Genomic DNA, 5,946 nt, shown 5'->3' on the forward strand with positions numbered 1-5,946 from the left:
ACAAGATCAGATCTGTGCTTTAAGGAGATTAATCCTGCTTCAGTGTGCAGAATGGTTTGGAGTGGGAGAGGCTGGAGGCTGGGAGAACAATTTAGAGTCTATTGCAAGAAGTAATAGGCACATCTGTGTATGTGCTCCTTTTTAAATGCCTTTTCTAAATAGCCCTCCAATTGTGAAGTTTTGTTCTTTTCCTTTCTTTAAGTAGCTATTTGTGGGTGTGCAGTAACCCAACAAAAATGTCTCCAGGAATCGTCTCAGGCCCACTGGATGGGAGCGCACAGCAGGGGTATTGTGTCAGCTCTGTAGCCCTTTGTCCCAGGGCATCCCTTCCCTGCGCAGAAAATTTCCTGGCAAAGAAGCAAACTACTGTGGTTCAGCAGATACTACTGTCCTGGACTCTGACAGTCTGGAAGAAGCAGGTAGAAAGAAGACTGACCTTCAGGTCTCCAGTGATGTGAAACCCTCTTCCTGATTACAGCCCTCTATTAGCAGAAAGGGGCCCTTCCCAGCTCAAATTCAATCTCTTGTATGATTTTTACGTGGACCCCCTGATGCTCTTAAGTGGGGCTACAGTGCCTCAGTTGATCTCATAGAAACAAAACAACCAATTTGTTCATTTTTTCCAGCTTTCTAGTTCTTGCCTCAACAGGCACATGGGAGCCAAAGAGATTTTTAAAAAGTTGACATCTCAATGTTCATAACCTTGAAAGGAAGAATCTGAACGGGGCCTTTGCTCCTAATAAAGAACAGGAGAGAAGAGGATTAGTGTTTGTTTTGTTCTGCTCTGTTTGTTTGCTTCTCCGGCCTGCGGGGCCCCCAGCAGGGAGAGTTCCACCATTCTCTTCACATGCCACCCTGTCATCTTGGACCATACAGAGATCCCTCTTATTTTATGTTTTCCACTTCACCCTCAATCCCCATCCTACTTTTCTTCTCCACCAGACACTCCCTTTAATTTATTTAATTCATCTCATATCAAAAACAAGCGAAACCTTTTCGTTGACCACACAGACCTCTTGAGCCCCTGTGCCACCTCTCTGCTTTCCTTGATGGAAAAATTCTTCAAAAGTGCCTTTCAGGGAAAGCCTCGTGAGCAATGTAGGTGGGGACAGCATGGAACGGAGGAGTGGCCCCTAGACATGACAGGGCACGAGTGGAGTAACGCAGACAACCCCTGCCCCCAGCATAGAGCTGAAAGCCAGGGAGAGTCACTCTCTCTGTCCTCTGCTCAGCTCTGTGGCCAGAAGCCGGGGGCCCCACTCAGTGGCCATGGGATCGCTGGCCCAGACAGCACTGGGGCTGCTGGCCAGACACAGGGGTCACGGTGACCTGCACAAGGCCTTCCACGGCCACAGCCACAGGCACTCAGGAGCAGTTTTCCGCCAAGGGCCGTGGCCACGCTCCTCATCCACGTGAGGATTGCCGTGCTGGCCACTGCCACGACAGCCTTCACCACAGAGGACACGAACACGACCCCAAGCACAGCCATGGAGATGATGGGGGTCTGGGGCTGCGGGCATCAAGCAGGACCTGGACACAGTCACTCCCTGGGCCTGTGCCCTGGGGCCACGGTACTGTCTGCACGGCTCCATTTCTCATCCTCTTCCTTACACACAAGGCTCCCGAGTTCCCCGGCGCTGCTCTCTGCTCCAGATCCCACTTGGGTTTGCCTTGGGTGGGCTCCTTGTAGATGCCTTCCTGCACCTCAACCCTGCTGCCTTGAAACCTCGTTGCCACCACCCTCTGGAGCTCCATGGGGGGCCCTATTCTGTCTGTGGGGCCATGGGTGCTTAGTGGAACCATCCCCTCCTTGGTGGCGGAGAAATTCATGAGACACGTCACAGGAGGACGCGGACACTTCGTGGTCCCACGTGGAAGTCACGGACATGGAAAACAGCAGCAGCCTTCAAAGGAGAAGCAGAGGTCAGAGAAGAGAGAGAAGGAAGCGGGGGATGGGTGAGGACGTGCTGGGAGAGCAGCGGAGGGAGCACGGGGCCTGAAGGTGGGCGGGAGACAGCCGAATCCCGGAGAGGAAGAAGCCCGTCAAAGCTGCGTGTCTGAGGGGACCTGAACCTGGCTGCTGACCTGGCACACAGCCTCACAGATGGTCTGGCCCTGGTGCTTCATGTCAAGGGGATCAAGGGGCTGGCACTCCTGACCGCAGTGACTGTCCTGCAACATGAGCGCCATGAAGTGGGGGCCTTTGCCGTCTTCATCCCGCCTGTGCCCTCCTAACTCAAGGAGGGGCCGCGGGCAGTCAGGAGTAGGTGGTGCCCCTCCAGGCTGGTTCTGCTATTCACTGCCTGCGGCTTTCTCTATGGAGCCGTGACGTCCGGTGTCTGTGTTGCCTGCGTTGCTGAGGGAGGCGTCACCATCGCAGTCACTTCGGGAGGTGCAGGGACTGCTGGCGCTGATTGTCGTGATGATGCTGATTGACCACCTTGAGTGAGAACTGGGGTTAACTGTCCCTACCCGGTGCCAAACCTCTAGCCACCAACCCCTCCAGGTCAAGGGTTCTGGAGGTCAGGGGCCCTGGCCAGGAACACCTGCAAAGGAGTTGTAACCTAGGGAAGTGGTGGCTTTGGCATGAGGGGCATGGAGTTTGGGCCATCTTACAGGGGCTGCTGAGGTGAGAATGAGAGGCCAGGGAGATCAGGCTGTTGAATTTGGGGTCTGAGTGGGCCATGAAGAAGGCTGGAAGCGAGAGGTGATGGCCCCCACCTGTTCTGAGAGGACCAAGCTACCATATACGGGCTAATCTAAGGTCTGCCTCCCTCTGCCATCTGTTGGTGGGGGTTTCAGGGAAGACAGGTCCCTGGACAGAGGGGGAAGCAGAAAGAATAGAAGATAAACATCAATTAAACAGCAACTGTATGTCCTGGTTTGGGAGTGATTGTGGGTGAGGGGAGAGTTGCTAATCTCATGGCCTAATTTTTTTGTTTGTTGCTATTTTTATATCACTGTTTGAATCAAGGGGGAAGGGGTGGTGAGTGGAAATAAGGTCCACAGATATTCCACCCATAAAAAAAGAAGTGCTGCCTCTACCTGCTCTATCCGCTTCTCCTGGTCCTTCTAGAGCCCTCTCCAGCGAGGTTTCCAACCCCATTGCTGAACTGAAGTATCCCCACCAGATTTATTCCAACTTCCACGCTCATCTTGTCTAACTACAGCAGAACTGGGCACAGCCTATCACTCCTTCCTGCTGGGAATACCTCCTTCCTTGGCCTCGAGGACCCTCCCTCTCTTGGTTCTCTTCCAACCTCAGCACCACACACAGGCTTCCCTAATGTTTCCAAAACATCGCAAACACACTCCCACCTCAGGACCTTTGCACCTGCTATTCTCTTGCCTAGAATTCTCTTCTTCCACAGATCTAAAGTCTTGCTCTTCCTCCTAAAGCAGACCTCAGCTCAAAGGTCACCTTATCAGAGAGGACTTCCATGGCTGTCCTTTATAAACAGCAAATCCCCTCATCAACAATCTCCATGTTGCATTCCTCATTTATTTTTCCTTATTATCTGTCTTCTTCTAGTAGAATATAAGTTCCCTAAATATCAGAATTTTGTTTTCTTTGCTGCTATATTGTGTGTCAAGAGTGATGCCTCACATAATAATAAAAAAAAACTTACTGAATACATGCTTGAATGGTCTTGAAAAATGTATTATTCTTTTAAGAATAAATGTTTTAAATTTACAAAAATTTTGTTTAAATATGTTATAGATATTTTGTTTTTTACTTTTCTCACTAGACATATTTTTAAAGATCCAACCATATCGCTGAATATAAATCCAGTAAATCCAGGTTTCTGACCACTGCACATTTTTCCATTAAATGACACATTTTTCTCATCCGTGTCCTTATTAGATAGGTATACAGTTCATCTCCAGCACCAACTACACACACAAGTTGATATAAATTTCCTCAAACGTATACCCTTAGGGATCTGTGTGAGAGGTCATTTTGATATTTTCAGGGTAGGGGTCAGGGGTGGAGGATGTGGGATCATATATATACCCAGGCATTAAATTGCTGAGTCATAGGACATAGACATACTTAATTTTACAAGTACAGCCAAAAGGCCTTCCTGGGGAAAAGCACACATAACTTAAACCACCAGCAGCAATTTGTGGAAAATCCTTTTTCTACCACATCCTTACTGGCTCTTTGAATTACCTTGAGTTTCCAATTATTATTAATATAAATATTATCTAATTGTTCTTTTTTTTTGGATTTCTCTGTTTCCTGAGTAAGAGCACTTACAGTTTTAGTTCTAGAATAATGTTTTGGTGAGGTTTTTTATTTTCGGGGTTGGAGGGGAGATCATAATTTTAGACAATAATAAAATTTATTAAGTAATTTATTCACCTTTACACCCCATATTGCATTGCTTTCTCTTGGCTTCAGTTCTCTTCTTGCTGTATAGTTTAGGAGTAGTTTCACAGAAGGTCTTTATGTGGCAACATTTCTGAGGCCTTGAATAAATATTTATTTTACTGTAGTGTTTAAATGACAGTATACCTAGAGATAAAATTCTAGTTTCAAAGTTCTTTTCCTCCAACACCTTGGAAATAACCCTCCATTGTGTTTTTTGCATCCCAGTTATTAAGTTCTTTTGTCAATGACCTAACCATATTGCTAGGAATTTCCCCCTCTACCGTGTTATATTTGTAAAATGCCAAAATAAAATATGTTACATGTTTTTAAATATCTCTGAACACACTCCACTTAAAGTTGGGGCACTACCAATACTTTTTAATAATTTACCTCCCTGCTCTTTCCCTATCTCATCCTCCATCCTCACCCCCAGAGGGAACTACTTTCCTGAATATTCCTCACTTTAAAAATAGTTTTATAAATGTATGCTTCCCTAAAACAGGACATGGTTGAGTTTTGATTTTTTTTTCAGCTTTTTACCAATGAGCTTATAATGTGCATGATCTTCTGCAATTTGTTTTTTTCACTCAGTTTTATATTTCGAAGTTTCATTTAGTTTATTGTCTGCAGCTATACTTAATTCTATTTCCTTCTACATAATATTCCACTTTCAGTCCATTACAATCTACTTATCCATTACCCTAGTTGATAGACATTTAGATTACTTCCAGTTTTTTGCCAATAAGAAGAATATTGCTATGAATATTTTATATGTCTTGGTACATATATGTGCAAGTGTTTGGAGTGGAAATGCTGGGTCATAAGGTTTGCACATCTTTAATTTTATTCAATTATAACAAAATTGCCTTTCCAAAGTGTTTACACCAATTTCCACTCCTGCAAGCAGAATATGAGAGTTCTGGTTAACCCCCATCTTCAATAACACTCTGTATTACAAGACTGCCTAATTTGGAATAGTCTAGTACATGTAAATTGGTGTATTGTGATCTTAATTTGCATTTCCCAGATTACTAAAGAGGATGAGCATCTTTTTATATGATAGGTTCTTCTGTGAAATGCTGTTTTGTCCATCTTTCCATTGGAATGTCTTTTTCTTATTTGTGATATTTTTAAAACAATATATTCTAAACACTAATCTTTTCTCAGTTATAGTAATACTGTTGCAAGTATCTTCTCCCAGTTTGTAACTTGCCTTTTTATATGAGGTATCTTTTAATACCTCAAACATTTTTTTTATTAAGGTATCATTTGTATACACTCTTATGAAGGTTTCACATAAACAACATTGTGGTTACTACATTCACCCATATTATCAAGTCCCCCCCACACCCCAATGCAGTCACTGTCCATCAGTGTAGTAAGATGCCACAGAGTCACTACTTGTCTTCTCTGAGCTACACTGTCTTCCCAGTGACCCCACACACACCATGTGTACCAATCATAATACCCCACAGTCCCCTTCTCCCCCCCTCCCCCCCCACCCTTCCACACCCCTCCCCTTTGGTAACCACTAGTTCCTTCTTGGAGTCTATGAGTCTGCTGCTGTTTTC

General features: G+C 45.3%; 1 pseudogene; it reads left to right on the plus strand.

Annotated features, from left to right (window-relative positions):
- Positions 1-747: 747 nt before the first annotated feature.
- Positions 748-3,628, plus strand: LOC118926884 (zinc transporter SLC39A7-like; annotated as a pseudogene).
- Positions 3,629-5,946: the final 2,318 nt, after the last annotated feature.

The sequence above is a fragment of the Manis pentadactyla genome, chromosome 4 (assembly GCF_030020395.1).
Source record: "Manis pentadactyla isolate mManPen7 chromosome 4, mManPen7.hap1, whole genome shotgun sequence".
Taxonomy (NCBI): Eukaryota; Metazoa; Chordata; class Mammalia; order Pholidota; family Manidae; genus Manis; species Manis pentadactyla.